The 23,475-nt window shown below is 46.3% G+C and overlaps 1 protein-coding gene and 1 long non-coding RNA gene across 3 annotated transcripts in view; one reads left to right on the top strand and one right to left on the bottom strand.

Moving 5' to 3' along the window:
* LOC119974469 (RNA polymerase II elongation factor ELL) overlaps positions 1–23,475 on the top strand; it is a 125,406-nt gene that overhangs the window by 16,323 nt on the left and 85,608 nt on the right. The window lies entirely within an intron of this gene.
* Positions 5,164–12,553, bottom strand: LOC119974470. The gene is made up of 3 exons (XR_005462507.1): positions 12,467–12,553; positions 6,490–6,661; positions 5,164–5,349 (listed from the first exon to the last, which is right to left on the bottom strand). It is a non-coding gene; the product is annotated as an uncharacterized LOC119974470 (long non-coding RNA).

The raw sequence follows: 23,475 nt of genomic DNA, 5'->3' as shown, positions 1-23,475 counted from the left end.
CTGAGGTCTCCCCATGAATAACTAGTGAGGTGCAGAGTGGGTAATCTGGTTTTTGGTGGTAATAATTAAGGAAGGAGTCCTGGTTAGAACACAGTGCATTTGTTTAAATTAGTGTTTTAAAATCAGTTTTCTTTGTTGAACATAGAACATTACAGCGCAGTACAGGCCCTTCGGCCCTCGATGTTGCGCCGACCTGTTAAACCACTCTAAAGCCCATCTACACTATTCCCTTATCGTCCATATGCCTATCCAATGACCATTTGAATGCATTTAGTGTTGGCGAGTCCACTACTGTTGCAGGCAGGGCATTCCACGCCCTTACTACTCTCTGAGTAAAGAATCTACCTCTGACATCTGTCCTATATCTATCTCCCCTCAATTTAAAGCTATGTCCCCTCGTGCTGGACATCATCATCCGAGGAAAAAGGCTCTCAATGTCCACCCTATCTAATCCTCTGATCATCTTGTATGCCTCAATTAAGTCACCTCTTAACCTTCTCTGTAACGAAAACAGCCTCAAGTCCAGTCCTTCAACCTTTCCTCGTAAGATCTTCAATTGAGTGAATTTCTGCCACAAAAGATTATCTTTAGGCCTTTGGCTTGGAAATATTAGAGCAGATTTTGCTGAAGGCTACAATGGTGGCATAACTTTGGCATGGCGGAGCTTCCAGTTACCCACCCCCGGCCATGATAACAATTTCCCAGGAACACTGAGAAATACTTTAGGTAGACCGCTGGTGGGATCCCCAACTCTGTACGACATTGAGTGAGGTAAATCGCTGCAGCAGGTCTCTTCAATAGTTGAAGGGGAAGTTCAATTTTACTAAGTTAAAATGAGAAGAACCATTCAATGTCACTTCCCATCTCAAGGTCCTGGCAACAGTTTGAATCACATGACATTTCCAGGGCCCAGTGTTATTATGCTCCACGTGAAAAGAAATATTCCACACTTCCACACTTGCACTGATGCAAGACATTTTACTGGACCTACCCATGTTGGCTACTGTATGAGACACTGCTGTATTGGAAGTGGCAGTGGCTGGGATGTGTCTGCCTAGGTTGCCCTTGTTTGTCAGTGGAACTGATGATGAAATTCAGCCCTGTGGTACGTTGTTAATTAAACCTTAGTGAATTTCTCCAAACAAAAACTTTACTCTTCTTCACAAAGGTATTTTTGGAAGGCTTCCAGCCAATTATTTTGTTGTTTTACCAGCCAGATCTTTAAGTATATTGTTGTTTCCATTTTGCTCTAGTTATGTTGGACAATAACATTCACTTAATTCAAATACGGTATTTTTAGTTGATGTTGCACTTTATGAATGGTTGCTATATGTACAGAAGCCATCATTGGAGCTATGATCCTTTCCAGTGTAAAACTAAATCTAGCCTGGCTGACCTAGGCATATTACAAACAGTACAGAGCCTATTTCATTTCTGAGCACTGTGTAGTTATTGAATAGCAGATTTTTATTTGCCTAAGTACCTAGATTGCAATGCCTAATTTACTTATAGGTTGGAATTGTCGTATTTTAAAGCAATTTTTTCAATTATTTTGTTATAAATTGTGAATCCTTCCATGGCATATTGTGGGATGAATTATTTTGATACATCAGAGACAACACTCAAAAGAAGAAACATTTTTTTAATGCACCAATATTTTCCTGGTATGTATGACTATTTTCTGTTGCATTTGTGATTAAAACCGGGGAATGCTTGTGTGTAGTGTGGTTGTTGGGGGAGGACAGAGTTGGAGATGCTTGTGATGTTCCCTTAGGTGAACATTCTATAGATGTCCACAGTCAAGGCTGGAAGAGGAATAAAAGCAACATTGGCAAGATAACAGTAAGTGAGCAATGTCCTTGGAACCAATGTCCAAAGAGGGATCAGTATGTTTAGAGAAGGAGAGAAAATTGATTTTAACAAAAATCAAAACTTTGTGTTACAAAAAGTGACAAATATATAGTTTTCACACGAGATATATTTAGAAATGAACTCCATCATGCTCGAGAGGGATTAATTGGAAACCGAGAAAGAGGCCAGTTTCTCTGACTAATCCTACAAATTAGTGGTTAATTGTAAATCTTAATCCAGGGGTCTTCGATTGCTAGAAAATGTTCAGTGTGAGATTTTAGGATTTCTGCTTGGTTAGTTTTCTCAAATCTCGTTAAAAATATTAATTGTAATCTGCAGCTGCTTATTTTGTCTTGTGACTACAGTAGCTGCAAACTGTTTTGTCAGTCATTTCATCTGTGATTTTATGAACTGATGCAAGGAATGTTCTGCTTCACTTTAAATTTTTCCACAGACAGTTCAACTCCCAATTTATGTTATAGTAACAGGCTGAGAGGAGATTGAGTTGGAAGTTTAATACAGTGTCAGCTTGGGCACTGATCTTGTTCAGCCTGGTTCAGCCTGAGACATGTGGCCAGAGAAGGAGGTGAAATTTGTGGCAAGAGGGCAGAATTTCTGGTGGGGGCTGAAACAATGGATTTGATTTTGCTTGTATTTAATTGAAGGACATTGCAGCTCATCTATGACTGGATATTGGCCAAAGTAGGCAGTGGAGTGGTTCAAAAAGGTGTTGGCGAGGTAGAGCTGGACTTGTCAGAACCTGCGATCATGCCTGTTGTTACAACACCCTGGGTTAGTATGCAGTCAATTCCAAACTCACTTCACCCGGACTTGCAACACAATTGAAATTAGCAAAAGTTCTTAGAAAATACTCAAAGTCTTTGGTCTATTGGCTGCCCAATAAGTACAGTCACCAGGTTTGTAAATTTAAGCACAATTAATTTTTATTAATGACAACTATAATTAACTACGCAGTAAATGCAACTGGTTAGCTATTATCTAATTCCTAACCTCCCCACCTCTATTTTACTTATATATATATATACACACACATGGGAAAGAAGGTGTAAAATAATGATGAAAGTAAAAGGATAAAAATCTATGTTTTGGATGGATATCTTCCAGCACACCTTTCTTCAATCTAGGCCTTCAGTTGGAGGTTTTTTTGTTTTTAGTCTGTAAAGATTTTTCACTATAGATTCATCCAGGTCTCACGACCTTCTCTTCAGGTTCAGGAAAACAGCAGATGAGTGGTATTTCTGGAGAAAGAGTGAGAGACAGAGAGAGGGACAAATAGACACTTACAGCTGCTCCTCTCAGCATCCAGGGTCCAAATTTAACTTCCTGCGCCCTCTGAAAACCATGCCACTCGGGTAGGACCTTATCACGGGCAGATTATGGCCTTTTGCTAATACATGGGAACCAACCAACCAAATCCTTCCAATCGCTCGGGTGCCAAAAAGTCAGAGTTCTGCTTCAATAGCCTATATCTCCAATTCTGCACTATTTTGCAACTTTTGAGTTCCTCACTTCCTCTTGACTTGATATGTCCATTAAACATCAACAGATAAAATGAGAACCACAAAGTTTAAAAAAAAATAAGGCAATCAACAGGAAGGGCCCTTACACTTATGGGTAATGTTTTGGAGAGGCCACATGCAGAAAATTAGTTGTTTCAATTGTTTGCATGGCAATAACTGCTTCAAAAGTAATTTATTGATTTTGGAGCACTTTGGGACATGCTGAATATATTTTCTACCTATTGTCTTTCTGTGTCATGCTTAAAAACAAGAAAAAAAAAAGAAAGGCAGCCTATTGCAATGTGCAGGAATTACCAGAGCTGTAATGTCAGCAGGCTGCCAGCTGATTTTTTTTAAGCAAACCAGACCATCGTCTGATATCCAACCTGCAAAGAAATCTATCTTGGGTGCAAATTTGGACAGCCATTGTTTGGGTGTATAGTACCTATTGGACATCAAAATTGTGTCTGCTGTGCATGCACACAGTTCTGTAGTGATATGCTCAGGTCACTTATCTAGTGAGATTGTTTGTCTGTGCAAATAATGTCTGACAATGACAATTTGACTCAAGTGGTTTCCACTTTGGAGATCAACACTCTAGTCTGCACCCTCTCTTAACCTTGTACAGCTGAACATGTATGTTCAACATCAGGAAAACCACACCCTCTCCCAAACTCCTATCCCATCAATGTTATTTAAAGAGAACTGCAGGTTAGACGCTGGTTGACTTCTTCTGACCGCTGTTATGATTTTACAAGTTTATATTGCCTTCGAATAAATCATAACTGAGAGATGAGCAGACATCATGCAGAGAAGAACAAGCTGCTGGATGATGGAAGGGGAGCAGGAGGGGGAAGATAACTCAGCAAGGGTCCATATCCATCCAGGATGTTCAGGGAGCTATTCTAAAACAGCTGTGTGCGAAATGTGTGCTTCAATAAAGCACACTTCAATAAAGATGTCCTCACTGAAATCTGCTGCCTGCTGCAACAACAGCTGCAACCCTGAGCAGGAACCCTATTTCCAGTGGCTGTGACAGTGGCAATGAACTTTTAAGTGTCTTAATTTTTTCCGGGTTGGAGATATTTTCAACGTCCTGTGGTTCGCCATCCACTGTAGCGTAAGGGAGGTCTCTTGAGATGTTACATTTTCATCTCTTGCCAGGGACCAGCAGGGGGACTGAGCAGGTTACTTTAATCGGATTGCAGGCTTGCTCATATTGTGGGATGCGTGTAAAGTCTGCCGATTATCAGAATTGAAAGAGATTTCTTCAACGTCCAGCTAGTATGTGACTATAGGCAGTCAAGCATGCCGGCTAGTGCTGTTAACCCAGATGCACAAACCACAGTAACCCTGGTACCAGGGATGCCAGTACACCCATGCGTTCTGGCCATCCATTATAGCTGGTATAAAAGCCCTGAAATCCATTAAACTGGTAATGAATGGGTTCGCACCCAGCTACAACATGAAAGGGATTGTAGGTGGGCCACTACTTGTTTGGACCCTGCACAGACTGGTTACTGTCCCAGTTCACTCTTGTGAATGCTGTACCTTGCTGCTTCATTATTCTAGTTATAAGTTATTTATTTTTAGTTGCTTTTACTCTATTTTTATTTTTAGTTGCTTTTACTCTATTTTTATTTATTTGTGTTATATTTACATGTTCAGTTGGATTTTAATATCATGATGACACTTATCTGTGAGTGGGATAGTACAGGTTCTGTGGGTGAAGGCTGAAACACATTGTGGCAGAGGAGTGCTTTAGTTTTGAATCATTATCTTTATTCACAGAACAGTGCAAGTAAATAATGATATATACATGCGGCATACAAAAATCGATTCTGGCATATCAAAACGGCGCTGTGTCAGCTGATCTATTGGAGCCTGGTCTGTCTTCCTGTTAAGGTCCATGATCTTCTTACATAGGTCTTTTCCTCTGTGCTCATTCACTTTTTCTGCAGGTGGTGGATGTAGCATGCTGTAGTTGGGAGAAAGGATGGAGAGAATGAGTCACAGTTGAAGATTACAAACTGAAGGCAGAGCATTTGCCACATCAGGAGTGACGCTTTTAGCTGGCAGCAGAAAATACATCTTGGTGATGGGAGAAAACCTTTAGCTTTCATGTCATTCTCACCTTTATTGGCAGCAGTCATGATGCATCCTCGCTTTGTGGCAGTTCGCTATTCCATCTGGATTTGAGCTGCCACGGCAAACCAAAAGGGGATAACTGGGCAAATAGGGCTGTTCAAAATAGCTTGTGATTCCAGTGTGCATGCTTGTATAGCAGTGTTAATGTAAGCCTACTTGTGACACTAATAAAGATTATTATACAGTGAATCATAGAATCATAGAATTTACAGTGCAGAAGGAGGGCATTCAGCCCATCAAGTCTGCACCGGCCCTTGGAAAGAGCACCCTACTTAAGCCCATGCCTCCACCCTATCCCTGTAACTCAGCAACCCCATCCAACCTTTTTGGACACTAAGGGCAATTTATCATGGCCAATCCACCTAACCTGCACATCTTTGGACTGTGGGAGGAAACCGGAGCACCCGGAGGAAACCCACGCAGACACGGGGAGAACGTACAGACTCCGCACAGACAGTGACCCAACCAGGAATCGAACCTGGAACACTGGAGCTGTAAAGAAACTGTGCTAATCACTGCACTACCGTGCTGCCCGGCCTGAAGACCATGCTGCCACATGAAATGTAATTGGGCTGAAACACTACATTTGCTGCCTGGACGGCTCTGAAGGTGCCAGCAGCATTCTGTAGAGTGGAGGAGAAGGATGAGGATAGGAGGGATGTGGAGACCGAGATGGCCCCTTCAAGGCCAGGCAGTCCATAAAAAATTCATCTGAATGTGTTACCAGTAATCCTATACCATTTACCAATAGTGTAGCATCTTACCCCCTTCTGTCACTGACTGGCTATCACACTTCTGCTTGCCCAACGTGCAAAACTAAAAGCCACAACAAAATGAACATTACAAACAAAGTTTATAATTGAAATCACACCGTGGTGCTTGTCCCCAGAGTGCTACCCTAGCAGCTGCAACATGGTTGATGGAAAGGCTGCTGACTTTGAATGGAGAACACTTGTGCCTGGTGACTCACCACATGCAGATCCTACCTCTAATCCGTCCTCAATAATGCACCCAGATTCAGTATCTGAACTGGCGGCTACGAATGATAAATCAAATAATGATGCTGCCTACGTCACCCTCTTGTTGGTATTCTTCCACTGCTTGTTTCCTCCACTGCTTGTCCATGTTGCACCTTTGGATGCCTGAAAGGACAAGGCACAATGGTGAGGTGAAAGAGGGAAGTGAGAGATACGTGATTATACCATCTGCAGCTTGTGAGTCAGAAGAGATTGTCGGATAGGTAACAAGTGGGACATGAGAAGGAGGACTTTGTTTGATGGTACCATCACCTTCAATGGCTTCAGCACCATCACTGGCCAGGTCCTTGGCAATGATGATTGCAATAATTTGCTGGCACCATCTTCTCCAAGAGGTTTAGCCCATGACATTAGGCCATGACAGGAACATAAGTTCCTGCTGGCTCCAATTGTGTCTACTGTTTCCTGCATAGAAGTGTGTCAGTGAGTGTCATACAATCTGTGTGGCGAATGTGGCTATCATGGTTGAATAGCTAACCGTGTGTTCAAGCTGAGAGGCAGGTGTGAGGTGAAGCTATATAATGTTAAATATGATTCCTCTTTGAGAGATTGGTAGGTGATTTATGGGTGTGGCTGAGTAGTGCAGTTGTGGGATATATAACATTTGAAAATGATTCGCTCTCCTTGACCAATCTTGTAAGGTCATTGAATTTCTTATGGCATGGTATCCATTTCTTCAGAGCTTGATTTATGACATTAACTTCCATGGCGATCAGCTCCCACTGCCTTTTGACTTTATGCCCCACATAAAACATGAAAAACGTGAAGTAGAAAAAACTGGGCTGTTGCCAAGCAACAGTGGTCAAGTGACACATTGACCCAGATAAAGCCCGAAAAGTATGTGTCAGACAGTGAAGAGTGGGTTTTTTTTTAGCTCCCTGAGAAGCAAAAATTACAAGGCCAGTGGGACAGTAGTTAACTGACTAGCCAGTTATAGGACTCAGTGATGTGATCAGTTTAGTGATGTTGTGGCAGCACGGTGGCCTAGTGGTTAGCACAACCGCCTCACGGCGCTGAGGTCCTAGGTTCGATCCCGGCTCTGGGTCACTGTCCGTGTGGAGTTTGCACATTCTCCCCGTGTCTGTGTGGGTTTCGCCCCCACAACCCTAAAAAGTGCAGAGTAAGGTGGATTGGCCACGCTAAATTGCCCTTAATTGGAAAAAATAATTGGGTAATCTAAATTTATTTAAAAAAAAGTAAAAAAAAGTTTAGTGATGTTGTTACTGAAACAGTGAGTTTAAAGTGCAATTATTTTTGGATGTCTCGGTGAGAGACGCATGTTGGGTGAGAAGCATCAATTGAATAATCAAGAATTAACCAGAAGAAAGCCTTTTACCTAAGATCAAGCATGGGATAAAGCCCAAGATCAGTTGCAATGCCTTTTCTTGTCAGCTTGAATCTTGTATGTCTCTTTTGCGGGGACCATGATGCCTCCCCTCATCCTGGTGGAGAAATCTTGGAAGGCCAGACCAATATAAAGAAGGCCAATGACTGCAAGTTGGTCTCTATTTTTCACTAACCTCTGTCTGAGAATTGGGTCTTCCATTGGAGCGAGGAGCTATGGGTTGGGGGCAAAGATCAAGAAAATTGCTACTATTTGTGCCTAGAAGCAGTCGTTTCTCATTTGGATAGAAATCTATCCGGGTGTGTACCAGCAATCCAGCAAAATGGGTGAAACTGCAGCAGGTTAAGTGGATTAAGCTGCTTTGGAAACAGCCTTGCATCACAAACAACGTAGCTTTCAAAGAATCAAAATAATAATCATTCCTGTGCTTCTCCAGTATAAATGCAGTGTTAGTAAATAATTAGTTGTTACAGTGCCTAAAATCAGAAGACTGAATATCCAAATGAATTTTTCCTGATCTTCGCATGCTACCAACAGTGGGCTACAGAGAAGTGAAACGGGTCTGATTAGAACTGTCTTGACAGCTGCCTTTTCTGAAGTAGGCTTCACACTGCTATGTAAATTTACTTGAACATAGTGAAGTTTCACACTATAGTGTGCAGTTGTTTTGTGGTATCTATTCCACCTGGCATATTAGAACATATTCAGTGAAAAAAGCTGCTTGCAATCAATATGCTCATTTTCTTACTTCGTACAGCTTGGATTTTCACTGAGCTTGGGGTCAACAGAGACATGATGGGGTTTATCTGTCAGTCCCTTTGACTTCATCAGCAAGATGTCGGCTATGACGTTAATTGGCAAGTATTCTTTCAGAATTATGCATGAGTAAGCTTCAGGAGCAGGTGAAAAACTCAGTTCAGAGATCACTAACATTCAATTTGTTATTATTACACATGATTTAAGGAATAGTAATTGCACAGCAGCCAAACGTAAAAATCCACAGGGCTTTCATCTCCGAAACAACGTCAATTGAATCTTTCACCAGTGATGGAGTAAATGCCTCTGTGGTTGTAGAACCCCTCCCTTCAGACTATGAAGTATTTCTAATTGCGCGTCCTGGACTGTTTTAATTTACTTTCAGAGCAAACAGCTCCCTTATGTCGAGTTAGTCACACAAGTGAATAAACAAAAGTAATGATCCCAAACTATTTTTAAAAAAAGGGCTAGGATATGTTTGAATGAATATGTATAAAATTGCTCAGATTTTAGATTTAGATTTATTGTTATGTGTGAAAAGTATTGTTCTGTGTGCAGATCAATCTATACATAAAAAACATAGGACGTACGAAACATACACAATGTAAATACATAGACAGACATCGGGTGAAGCATACGGACTTGCCTGGACTTGTGTAACTTAGAATGGGAAGGGCTGATTACAAGTTTCTAAGAGCAAAATATTAATTTTGAATTGTACAGTAAAAAAATTTATTGTAAATTTTCTGTTTCAAGCTAAATGTTTGCAAATGTTGCTTTCATGTAATTTGGGCTCCGTTATATTACAATGTTGTATTTACAATATAGTCAAGTTGACAGCATTAAAATTCATGGACCCACTGAGCCCTCCCTCCTTCCATTGTGCTCTGGTTCTTCTATCTACGCACCCTTCCAAGGATATACAAACCTCCTTCAGGCTTTAACACAGCAAACTTAACTATATTTCGGACACAACCCTGTTTATGACCAGTGTTCTGCAGATTTGGAATGTATTATGTGGCCGACAAACAGATAAGAATTTATAGTTCACTTTGGGGATGTTAATTATTGCTGCCATCAGAATGTACTGCTGCATTTCACAGTGGCTTAGGTGTGACTCGGATAATTGTTCACACAGAATCTGTCTCGTTTTTCAAAAGCATCTGATAGCGACACTGCTGACTTCAACTAATTAAAGGGATTTTGCTGTGGACCACTAAAAGTAGAGACACCAATTTGACAGAAGATAAAGGATAATTGTCACCTTACATGTTTTTTCACTTGCACTGTTTTGAAAGTCATTGAATCATATTTACTGGAGAAAAGAATTACGTGCTGCTTAATGAAAAGGCTGTTCTTGAATGATGTTATGGGCCAGGGTTTAGAAAACCCCAAAGTATATCAAGGAGTTCACTTGAGCTACAACTGTTTATAGATTTTGGTTACGATGAGCGCAAGGGCCTGTCTTTCAGGTGTTATTCAACAGAGGCCTCAAGCACTTTTAATCAAAAACGAGCGTTATTCTACGAATTCAGTTAACATTTTTATAAACACACACAGTAAGCATTTTTATCAACTACAAACATAAATACCCCACACAGCTACAGAACTATGTATAACCCTTAATACATTTCTCCTTTAAACTGTTCCAATTTAGTAACAAGATCCCATAAACCAGAAACTCCTTTTCAAAGGTGTGGCCCAGCACACAGCACTCAAGACCTGGTATACACTCTTGTTTCCTTTTCAAAACAGCAGCTTTGAATTCCTTCCAGAAAGCAGCTATTTATTTTCAAGTTATCAAGTAATCTGGAAACCGCTTTTAAAATGAAGATAGAGAGACAAGACTTTTCTGTCTGGATCCAGCAGCCACATGTGAAAATGAAAGCAAAAACTCAGAGCCACAAATAAGCCCCAAACCAAAGCGAACGTAAAACTCAGCCACAGCCCAGCTCCATCCACTCAATGACATCACTGAAGCCCTGTGATAAGACAAAACATTTCTTAAAGGGACACTCCCATGACAATAATATATAGTAATGAAGGTTTAAGAATTACAAAATGCACTGTAGCTAGTATGTGTTTGAAAGAACACTTTCACTTAAATTCAATTGAAGCTTAATAATAATGGAGGACTGTAAATTGCTATTTTTTGGATTTACATTCTAATTTGACAGCTGCGCTTAAAATTCAGATTTTGATAACATTCGAATTTTTGCATATTTCCTTTTTTTAAAATTCTTTCATGGGATGTGGGTGTCAGTATTTGTTGCCCATCCCTAATTGCCCTTGATCGTCATGTCTGCCATTTCAAAGGGCATTTACAAATCAACCACATTGTTGTGCATCTGGAAACACATGTAGATCAGACCAAGTAAGGTTGACCGATTTTCCTTCCCTGAAGGGCATTCGTGAACCAGTTGGGGGTTTACAACAGTTAACAATAGTTTAATGGGTAATGGCACCATTACTGATGCAGTTTTAAAAAAAAAAATTGCAGATTTGCAACTCGCATCTAGTGTGGACCATTGGATAGAAAACATAGTAGATCTCTGTTCTCATGCTATTTCATGATATTCTCATGCTATGGGCAGCACGCTAGCACTGTGCTTCACAGCGCCAGAGTCCCAAATTTGATTCCTGGCTTGGGTCACTGTCTGTGCGCAATCTGCACGTCTCCCCGTGTCTGCGTGGGTTTCCTCCGGGTGCTCCGGTTTCCTCCCACAAGTCTCGAAAGACATGCTGTTCGGCAATTTGGACATTTTTAATTCTCCCTCCGTGTACCCGAACAGGCACCGGACTGTGGCGACTAGGGGCTTTTCATAGTAACTTCATTGCAGTGTTAATGTAAGTCTAGAATCCATAGAACCATAGAACAGTACAGCACAGAACAGGCCCTTCGGCCCTCGATGTTGTGCCGAGCAATGATCACCCTACTTAAACCCACATAACCCGTATACCCGTAACCCAACAATCCCCCCATTAACCTTACACTACGGGCAATTTAGCATGGCCAATCCACCTAACCCGCACATCTTTGGACTACTTGTGACAATAAAGATTATTATTATTTCCTCCACATTCTCATTCTGCATATAATATTTAGAGCTGGAGTTCACTTTTGCAAATGTTGAGACCTAATTCATTTGTCTCAATGTCAGTAATTATTTTTTGAGTAAAAAACAGCAGAAACTGAGCATGTAATCCAGGCTGCTTCTTGTATTCTGTACTGAGGAGTGCTGTGCTGTCAGAGATGCTGTTTTAGGATGAGACTGAGGCCCCATCTGCCTGATCAAAGTGGATATAAAGGATGACATGCTACTGTTTGACAGAAAAGGAAAGCAGTTTTTTCTGGTATATTGACCAACATTTGCCCTCAACCAACACCAATAAAACATTATCTGGTTACTTATAACATTGCTGTTTATGGTTCCTAGGAGTGTGAATTGGCTGCTGTAGTTTGCCTATATTACAAGAATGGCAAAAGCAAAGTTCTTTTGAATGTCCCTTAGGTAAGAGGCACCATATTTGTAAATGCAAGTTCTTACTGGATGCTAATTCACTGGTTTATCTGAACCGTAACATTGAGTAACACCTAACAGTGAGTTTTATTTCACTGTGACTTACAGAGGAAACACCCACAGTATAGACACAAGTCACTAAAAGACATTCCAGACACGGGCTTACATTATATCAGAACAGATGTAGGGCTGGATTCTCCAAATATGGGGCTATATCCCATGGCGGAGTAAGAACGCTGGCATTTCACTCCAGACATTCCTGAAAAAAATAAAGAGCAAATCACTTACCTGCAGGGTGCTGGCAGGGACCCGGGGTGCTTCATGCATCTTTAACTGCGGATACGGGCCTCCGCACGTCCGGCTCCAAGCCCGCGCATGCTCACTGCGGCGGCCTCCAGCGGCTGCGCCGAATGAGATGGTGAACTCGAACCATGGACCAGGATCAAGAAACAAGTTCCCACCGATCTGCCCCCCACTGCTTCATCTGACCCGTCCGATCACTGCCCCGGCCGCCCATAAGGCCCCCCCCCCCCGTCTGCGGACTGAGTCCCGACCGGCCAGATGTGGTTAGAACCACGCCTTCGGGAACTCGACCGGTCGGGACCGGAGTACCACTGGGATGGCCTCTGGCAATGGCCCCCCAGCGCGTGGTGATTTGCGGGAGTGGCGCCAGGCCCGATTCTCGCGTAAAAGTCGATTCTCCGCCCCCGCACCTAATGCGATTTCGGTGTGGGGCTGTGGAGAATCCAGCCCGTAGTTTTTCAAAATTTGTCTATTGATTTTGCTCATCTAACTGAAGTCACTGGTAGAACTGATTTTCAAATTGTGGCAATATTTAAGGATAGTTTTATTTGTATTGTGGAAGAAAAGTGCCTCACGAACTATTCGTAGATGTGATCTTGTGTATCCTGGTGCGCCTACCTCAACAAATATTGCAGAAAAAGTTGTTTTCACTGTGACAGTCTGAAGAATAATGTTTGTAGAAGATTTTATAATTGATAACATTGTATTTGTTTTAAATTTAGAGTACCCAATTCTTTTTTCCAATTAAGGGGCAATTTAACGTGGCCAATCTACCCTACACATCTTTTTGGGTTGTGAAGGGGAGACCCAGGCAGACACAGGGAGAATGTGCAACTCCAGACGGACAGTGACCCGGAGCCGGGATCGAACCCAGGTCCTCGGCGCAGTGAGGCAGCAGTGCTAACCACTATGGCACTGTGCTGCCCCCACATTGTTTATGCTATGAAATTTTAGGTGACAATGATTTAGGTGACAATGATTTAGAGTGTGGTCCTATTAAGACCATAAGACATAGGAGCAGAATTAGGCCACTCGGCCCATTGAGTCTGCTTTGCCATTCAATCATGGCTGATATTTTTTTCATCCGCATTCTCCTGCCTTCTTCCCATAACCCCTGATCCCCTTATTAATTAAGAACCTACCTATCTCTGTCTTAAAGACACTCAGTGATTAAGTTTGGAAAAACTTTAAAATTGAATACAAATGCCCTTACAGCCAAAAGGTGTAAAACATTTCCATCTGCATTGGATTTTAACTCACTGGTGTAACATTCTAATTTTGTTTGAAGTAACTTTAGTCCTCCCTGTTATATAATTTGAATTGCTGTTCACTTCATGCGATCCTCCAACCTTGAAGAGTTTACGTTGTTGATAAAATTCACATGCTGAAGGTTGGAGCTAGAATCTGTGACCTCATTTAAAACATGGTAAAATCTTTTCACATATGCAACTGAACACCACTACAAGGAAACAATGGACCTGTGGACCTGCCTCTGTTAGGTACACATAGCCTGCTTATAGTGTTATTACTATAAAATAGCAAATTGTGGCAGATTGTGATCGGGAGTACGTGATCTCACTTGAATGTTATCGCATTGGGCTGGAACTTGCATGAGTGGGGCAACTCATGGCGAAAGCGGTTTGCTAGGCTTTGTTCAGCAGCATTCGGCTGGCTCATTTTTCTTTTGCAGAATCACTTGCTGGAAGTGCAAGTTGATAGTGTGGTGATTGCAACAGGGCATCTCAGACTTTAGTTAATGACAGGACCATTAGTGCAATTCATTAACTCTTGATATTTAAGGGTTCAGAATCAGAAATCTGATTGAAACATGCAAACACAGAAAGTAGGAGCAGGAGTAGGCTATTTGGTCCATCAAGTCCGTTCCTCCATTCCGTGTGATCATGGCTGATCCTTTATCCCAACGCCATACTCCTCTCTCCCCATCCAGGTTGATGCCGTTAATATCTAGAAATCTTTCTATATCTTAAATATATTCAGTCACTTGGCCTCCACAGCCTTATGTGGTACAGAATTCCACAGGCTCGCATCCTCTGAAGAAATTTCTTCTCGCTTAGTTCTAAATGGCCTACCCATATCCTGAAACCGTGATGTCATGTTCTAAAACCCCAACCAGGGAAAACATCATCCCTGCACCCAGTTTGTCCAGTCCTGTCAGAATTTTATACGTTTTGTAGCCATCTGGGATGGCCACTTACAACCAGGGACAGAGAAACTCTCAAAGCCTAGCGGGTAAAATGGACAAAGCAAGACTCAGGCAGTCTCAGAGCCTGAAATGTATATTTGCAAGCTAGGAGTCCAGACGGTATCAAAACTCCGGCCAATTAGCATTTTGATGGGCTGATTAGCATTTGATGGCCCGTCATCACCAAGACAAAGGACTGGTTCTCAAGCGACCGGTGCAGTCCCAGACATTTTGGCGCCACTCCCTGTTTAGGGAAAGCGTAAACAACGGGGTCAGTGACCGCCTGGGACACGCCCAGCCATCCAGGCCCCCACCCATTTATTGGTTAGGAATCGAACAGAGTGATCAAGGATCATCCAATTAGTGGGGTCCAAACTGAAGGACCGCCCAAAAGAGCGCGAAACCCCCAAGTATAAGAAGATAGTCCGCCATATGTTCATCCTCTTTTGGACCTGGCGCCCCGGCAACGTCCATCTCCAATCGCAGCACCACCAGAAGCAAGCCCAAGTTCAACGCTCGCTACCAGACGGATGAGCCTAGCTGAGCAGCAGTTACTTTTCCAGACTCAATAGATCCAGAATCGGACAGTGGCCACTGTTCTCCTGACCTAAGCCGAGTGCCTGAAGTTAAGTTTAGGTTGTCTTAGTCAATAGGTGTAGTTAACTCGTAGAGTTTATGTTGCATGACTAATTGTGTGTAAATAAAGTATCCTTGACCTTGAACTAACTAACTGGTGTTTGGCTCTTTGATCGATAGCCGGTTGAACCTTGTGGTGGTATCATTTGATACCTGGCGGCTCTGAGCATTAGAACATAGATATCAAACGAAAGGAGGGCAAACTCACTGATTGCCATAGTCGGAACAGAGCCACAGGAAAAGAAAGGCAACAGTTTCAATGAGATTGCACTTCATTCTTCTAAACTCCAGTGAATACATTCTTCTAAACTCCAGTGAATACAGTCTGTCAATCCAATCTCTCATACGACAATATTGTCATTCTAGGAATCAGTCTGGAGATCCTTCACTGCACTTCCCCTGTAGCGAGTATATCCTTTCTTAGATAAGGAGACCAAACTGCAAGTTCAGCTGTAATAAGACACCTGGCCTGCCTACCTCATCCCATTTTTCAGAACCTAATCCTTGAATGTTATGGCATGTCAAATGCTCATCCGGGTACTTTTTAAAGGATGTGAGGCAACCTGCTTCTCTCCTAGGCAGTATATTCCAGACTGACACCACACTCTGGGTAAAAAGGTTTTTTCCCCTCACCTTGAACTTCTGTCCCCATATAGCTGACCCTTCAACTAAGGGGAATAGCTGCTCCCTATATACCCTGTCCATGCTCCTCATAATCTTGTACACATCAATCAGGTCAACCCTCAGTCTTCTCTGCTCCAGCGAAAACTATCCAATCCTGTCCAACCTGTCATCATAACTTAAATGTCCCATCCCAGGCAACATCCTGGTGAATCGTCTCTGCACTCCCTCTGTCCCTCTGGTGCAATCATATCCTTCCTATAATGTGGTGACCAGAATTGCACACAGTACTCCAGCTGTGGCCTCACCAAAGTTTTATACAACTCTCAAGATGACCTCCCTGCCTTTGTAATCTATGCCTCGTTTGATAAAGGCAAGTGTCCTATATGCCTTTTTTTTAACCAACCTATTAACCTGCCCTCATGCCTTCAAAGATCTATGACAAACACTCCAAGGTCCCTTGTTCCTCGGAGCTTCCTAGTGTCAGGCCATTCGTTGTATACTTCCTTGCCAAATAACTCCTTCCAAAGTGTATCACCCCACACTTTTCAGGGTTTATTTCCATCTGCCAATTTTCTGCCCATTTGACCATCCTGTCTATATCTTCCTACAACCCAAGACATTCAACCTGACTGTTAACCACCCAGCCAATTTATGTGTCATCCGGAAACTTACTGATCCTACCCCCCCTATAGTTATCAATGTTTTCTATATAAATGACAACAATAGGGGACCCAGCACAGATCTCTGTAGTACCCCACTGGACACTGGCTTCCAGTCACTAAAGCAGCCATCTGTCATCACCCTCTGCCTCCTACAGCTAAGCTAATTTTGAATCCATCGTATCAAGTTACCATGTATCCCATGTTAATTTGCCCTTCTAAGCCTCCCATGAGGGACCTTGTCAAAAGCTTTGCTGAAATCCATGTAAATGACATCAACTGCACAACGCTCATCTACACACCTGGCCACATGCTCAAAAAATTCAATTAAATTTGTTAGACATGACCTCCCTCGGACAAAGCCATGCTGACTATTCCTGATCAAACCTTGCCTCTTCAAGTGGAGATAGATTCTCTCCTTCAGAAATTTCTCCAATAGTTTCCCTACCACTGACGTGAGACTCACTGCGTGTAGTTCCCTGGCTTATCTCTGCAACCTTTCTTAAATATTGGGACCACCTTAACTGTTATCCTGTCCTCTGACCCCTCCTCCAAGGACAGAAAGGAATTAAAAACTTTGGTCAGAACCCCTGCAGTCGCCTCCTTCACACCCCACAGCATGCTGGGACACAATTAATCCAGGCCCGGAGATTTGTCCAATTGTAAGCCTGCCTACACTTCCAGTACCTTGTCACTACCTATGACAATTTGCTCAAAACCCTTACAGTCCCTCTCCATGAGTTCTACATCTACCTCCTCATTGTCTGAGGTGAAGATGTGAAGTGTTTGTTCAACACCCTATCAGTGTCCTCTGGCTCCACGCACAGATTTCCCCCTTGGCCCCTAATGTGTTTCTCTGGTTATCCTCTTCCTATTGATATACTTATAGAATATCTTGGGATTTTCCTTGCTTTTTACCAACCAGAGCTTTCTCATATACCCTCTTTGCTTTCTAAAGCCATTTTTACCATCCGGCCATCCTTCGCGATCCGTGCTCGCCGACCTTCGTGACCCATGCTGGCCAACCTTCGCAAACCGGCCGAACTTGGCGGCACACGCCGCCTGAGTTTCACGACCCACCATTTTCGCATGCCTCTAATGTGACAAGTGACCCTGCTTGGTCCTTATAATCTCACTTGCTATCAGCTGATGATTTAACATCTCACTGCATCCATTGGAAAAAATCAAGTGGTTTGTCCTCAAACTCACCATTCTTAGTCTTGATGTGCCTTTGAAGTTTTGAGGGTTTTAATCTTTCATTTGCCAGTACTTCCCTGCATATACTACACAAGAACTTTGCATCCTGATTTGCAGTGGCACAGTTAATAGACCCATACCTCAATAAATCATCTTCATATGCTTGTTCCTGTTTTCAGCTTCTTCATGGGTTGTTCACCAGACGCCCTGGAGCTCACACCAGCACTGCTGGCAGCTACAAAGTAAAGGAAATTCTCTCGCACTTAGAGCATGTGATGTAAGTGATGTCGGTCCAGCTCTCTGCCGTCACTCCAGGCAGGAAGACTCCATCGTTTTTTTTTAAAAAAGCATTTTTATAGGCTGGCCTTGGCCATTGTGCACTTCTTCCCGCGATCGGGAACGGCAGGACCGATGACCCCGCGGCCCTCCTAACACCCGCCCTTGACCCACCCATGGGGCGCGACCCTGACTTTGAAAATGGCTGCCCTAGATGGAACATGTTGGGCCTGTACCCTCTCCATTTCCTTTGTGACCCCCCCCCCCAAACTGCTCTTCTGTTGCCGGTTGCGGCTATGCAGAGCTAAGCCGCATGATCGGCAGCTCCCACCAGGAACGGACTTTTGGGCTCTTTTAAGGGCCCCCAGCGGTACTTGCTCGACGGTTCCCGACGTGGGAAGGTGTCTGCAGCGGATCCCCAGTGGTCTATGGTCTTGACCAGGAGCGGGGCCAGCAGAATAGCGGTGGCAGCGCCTAAGAAAAAGCGGGGGAAGAGAATCAAGATGGCAGCCGGTGGAGGCCTCGAGGAATGGAGGAAGTGGGCGCAGGTGCAGCAGGAGACTCTCCAGCGCTATTTTCAGGAGCTACTGGACTCGCTGAAGGTGAATACGGACAAGCTGCTGGCGACGCAGACAGCCCAGGGGGTGGAGATCCGGGAGCTCCGATAACAAGCCTCCGAAGAGAGGATGAGGCTGCGGCCCTCGCGGTAAAGGTGGAGATGCACGAGGCGCTCCACAAGAAGTGGCAGGAGCGGTTCGAGGAGATGGAGAACCGGTCGAGGCGGAACAATTTGTGGATCCTGGGCCTCACGGAGGGGCTGGAAGGGTCAGACCTGGGGGCCTATGTGGTCGTTTTGTTGAACTCGCTGATGGGAGCTGGGTCCTTCCAGGGTCCCCTGGAGCTGGAGGGGGCCCACAGAATACTGGCCAGGAGGCCCAAGCCGAATGAGTCGCCATGAGCGGTGCTGGTGCGGTTCCACCGGTTCGTTGATCGAGAGTGCGTGCTTAGGTGGGCCAAGAAGGAGCGTAGCAGCAAGTGGGAGAACACGGTAGTGCGGATCTACCAGGACTGGAGTGCGGAGGTGGCCAAGCGGAGGGCCGGGTACAACCGGACGAAGGTGGTGCTCCACAGAAAGAGTATGAAGTTTGGCATGTTACAGCCGGCGCGTCTGTGGGTCACCTACAAGGACTGGCAGTTTTATTTTGAGTCCCCGGAGGAGGCGTGGGCCTTTGTGCGGGCCGAGAAGTTGGACTCTGACTGAGGGTCGGGGGTTTGTAAATAACTGAGCTGACTTTTGGTGGGAAGGGTCTCTGTTTTATGCTGTTTCATGCTGTTTTAAGCTGGTTATGTGTTTCTGGGGCCGGTGGGGGTGCTGTCATTTTTGCCGGGGTGGGGTCGGGCAGAGGGAAAGCGGGGCTTTTCTTCTGTTTCGCGCGCTGAGGGTGGATGGGGGCGGGGTCGGAGCTGAGAAGCGCGGGGCTTTTTTCCCCGAGCGGGAGGGGGAGGAGGAGGGTCTGCTAATGGGTATGGGGGAGGAGAAGTAGCCCCACGCTGGGAGGGGTCGGAGGTGTGGCAGGAGATGCTGTGGTCAGCAGAAGTTAGCTGGCTCACGGGAGTGCTACGGAGGGAGTAACGCGGCTGAGAGGGGTCCTAGCCTAGGGGTGGGGTGTGGGGGCGGTACTGGGGGTACCGGCTTGCTGCTGAAATGGCCAGGAAGGAGCTGGAGTATGCAGGGGGGGGCCGGGGTGGGGGTTTGCCGCCATGGGGAACGGGCCGAGCGGGGGGGCGCTGGCCTGGGGCGGGCAGGGGTCGGGTAATGGCTAGTCAGCAGGGGAGGGGGGGCAGGGAGCCCTCTGATCCGGCTGATAACTTGGAATGTGAGGGGGCTGAATGGGCCGGTCAAACGGGCCCGGGTGTTTACGCACCTGAAGGGGCTGAAGGCGGACGTGGCTATGCTCCAGGAGACGCACCTGAAGGTGGCGGACCAGGTTAGACTGAGGAAGGGCTGGGTAGGCCAGGTCTTTCATTCGGGGCTGGATGCAAAAAATCGGGGGGGGGGGGGGGGGGGGGGGGGGGGGGGGCGGCGATTCTGGTGGGAAAAGGGTGTCGTTTGAGGCGTCAAAGATTTTTTTTTTTTTAATTTAGAATATCCAATTCATTTTTTCCAATTAAGGGGCAATTTAGCGTTGCCAATCCACCTACCCTGCACATCTTTGGGTTGTGGGGGTGAAACCCACGCAGACACGGGGAGAATGTGCAAAACTCCTCACAGACAGTGACCCAGGGCTGGGATTCGAACCCGGGTCCTCAGCGCCGTAGGCAGCAATGCTAACCACTGTGCCACCGTGCGCCCGAGGCGTCAAAGATGGTGGCTGACAGTGGAGGGAGATATGTGATGGTGAGCGGTGCAAGTGGCTAAGGGGTGCGGGGTTGTGGTGCTGGTGAATGTCTTGCCCCAAATTGGGACGATGCGGGTTCTTATGCGGCGCATGTTGGGGCCGCATTCTGGATCTAGAGACGGGGGGCTTGATAATGGGGGGCGGGGGACTTACACAGTGCTGGATCCCCCATTGGATCGATCCATGTCCAGGACGGGCAGGAGGCCCGCGGCGGCTAAGGTGTTGAGGGGGTTAGGACCAGATTGGAGGGGGTGGATCCTGTGGAGGATCGCCCTGAGGCCGAGGGCCAGGGAGTATTCATTTTTTTTTTCCCTACGTGCCATAAAGCCTATCCCAGATCGATTTTTTTTTGTCCTGAGCAGGGGTGATTTCGAGTGGGAGGATGCCGAGTATTAGGCCATAGTCTTTCGGACCATGCCCCGCACTGGGTAGACCTTGAGCTGGGGGAGGAGAGGGACTAGCGCCCGCTCTGGCGCCTGGAGGTGGGACTGCTGGCGGATGAGAGGTGGGCTGCTGGGCGGGTTTCGGGGGTTGTATCAAGAGGTACTTAGAGGCCAATGATAATGGGGAGGTCCGGGGTGGGGACGGTTTGGGAGGCATTGAATGCGGGGTGATTAGAGGGGAGTTTGATTTCCATCCGCGCCCATAGGGAGAGGGGAGAGCAAGAGAGAGGGAGAGGTGGTGGGGGAGCCGGTGAGGTGGACAGGAGATATGCGGAGGACTACGGAGGAGGGACGTTGAGGGAAGCGACGTAACCTTCTCAGGCCAAGTTCGACTTGCTGACCACCGGAAAGGCGGAAGCTCAGTGGAGGAAGGCACAGGAGGCGTGTACGATATGGGGAGAAGGTGAGTAAGATGCTGGCGCATCAGCTTCGTAAGCGCGACGCGGCCAGGGAGATTGGTGAGTGACGGATAGGGGAGGCAATGTGGTGCGAAGTGGGGTGGACATATATGGGGTCTTCAGGGACTTTTATGGGGAGTTGTACCAGTCCGAGCCCCGGTGTAGGTGGGGGAGAAATGGGACGCTTTTTGGGACAGGCTGAGATTCCCGAAGGTGGAGGAGGGACAGGTGGAGGGGCTGGGGGTGCCGATTGAGCTGGAGGAGCTGGTCAAAGGGATAGGAAGGGGAGGGGGGGGGGGGGGAGGCCCTTAACCCCGACTATGTCACGGGCACTGATTTCCTTGATCCTTAAACGGGATAAGGACCCCCTGCAGTGTGGATCATATAGGCCGATCCTTGTTGTTAAATGTGGATGCCAAGCTGTTGGCGAAGATCTTGGCCACAAGGATAGAGGACTGTGTGCCGGGGCTCATTCATGAGGACCAGACGGGGTTTGTGAAGGGAAGGCAGCTGAACACCAATATACGTAGGCTTCTGAATGTTATCATGATGCCGGCGGTAGAAGGGGAGGCGGAGGATCGTGGTAGCATTATACGCGGAGAAGGCCTTTTGATAGGGTGATGTGGGGGTACATTGTGGAGGTGCTGGAAGGTTTGGGTTCAGGGAGGGGTTTGTCATGTTGGGTGATGCTGTTATATGAGGCCCCGATGGCCGAGCGTAGCCACGAATAGGAGGAGATCGAAGTACTTTTGGTTGTACCGGGGGACGAGGACAGGGGTGTCCCCTGTCCCCCTTGCTCTTTACGTTGGCAATCGAGCCCTGGCCAAGGCGTTGAGGGAGTCGAGGAATTGGAGGGGTCTGGGCGGGTGTGGGGAGGAGCACCAGTTTCATATACGCAGATGACTTGTTGCTATATGTGGCGGAACCAGTGGGGGGAATGCCGGAGGTGATGAGATCCTTAGGGAATTTGGGGGCTTTTCTGGGTACAAGCTCAACCTGGGTAAGAGTGAGCTGTGTCGTCGTGCACCCGGGGGATCAAGAGGAGGGGATTGGTAGGCTCCCACTGAAAAGGGCAGGGAGGAGCTTTCGGTACCTGGGAGTCCAGGTGGCTAGGAGCTGGGGGGCCCTTCACAAACTTAACCTCACTAGGCTGGTGGAGAAAGGAAGGAGGAGTTTAAAGATGGGACATGTTGCCGCTGTTGCTGGCGGGCAGGGTGCAGTCAGTCAAGATGACGGTGCTCCCAACCGTGATTGTTAGGCTCCCACTGAAAAGGGCAGGGAGGAGCTTTCGGTACCTGGGAGTCCAGGTGGCTAGGAGCTGGGGGGCCCTTCACAAACTTAACTTCACTAGGCTGGTGGAGCAAATGGAGGAGGAGTTTAAAAGATGGGACATATTGCCGCTGTTGCTGGCAGGGCAGGGTGCAGTCAGCAAGATGACGGTGCTCCCGAGGTTTTTGTTCCGTTCCAGTGCCTCCCCATCCTTATCCCGAAGGCCTTTTTTAGGAGGGTCAACAGGAGTATTACGGGAATTGTATGGGCGCATGGGTCTCGAGGGGTGAGAAGGGTGTTTTTGGAGCGGGGCAGGGATAGGGGGGGGGCTGGCATTGCCCAACCTCTGTGGGTACTATTGGGCTGCCAACGCAGCGATGGTTGCGTAAGTGGGTAATGGACGGGGGCAGGGGCAGCATGGAAGAGGATGGAGATGGCGTCCTGTGTGGACACGAGCCTGGAGGCGCTGGTACGGCGCCATTGCCGCTCCCTCCAACGAGGTATACCACGAGCCCGGTGGTGGCGGCTACCCTCAAAATTTGGGGGCAATGGAGGCGGCATCAGGGGAGGTGGGGGCTCGATGGAGTCCCCGATCGGGGGAACCACCGGTTTGTTCCAGGGAGCATCGATGGTGGGTTTCTTGGCTGGCACAGGGTAGGTATTAGGAGGTTGAGGGACCCTGTTTGTGGATGGGAGGTTTGCGAGCCTGGGTGAGTTAGAGTGGAAGTTTGGGGTCCCCCCGGGAACATGTTTAGGTACATGCAGGTTAGGGCGTTTGCCAGGCGGCAGGTGGAGGGGTTCCCTCTGCTGCCCCCACGTGGGGTACGGGACAGGTGCTCTCGGGGGTGTGGGTTGGAGGGGGGAGGATTTCGGATGTGTACCACGTCATG

The sequence above is a fragment of the Scyliorhinus canicula genome, chromosome 12, assembly GCF_902713615.1.
Source record: "Scyliorhinus canicula chromosome 12, sScyCan1.1, whole genome shotgun sequence".
NCBI classification, from domain to species: Eukaryota; Metazoa; Chordata; class Chondrichthyes; order Carcharhiniformes; family Scyliorhinidae; genus Scyliorhinus; species Scyliorhinus canicula.
Note: the sequence above shows the minus strand (reverse complement) of the source record. Positions and strands in the feature narration are given on the sequence as shown.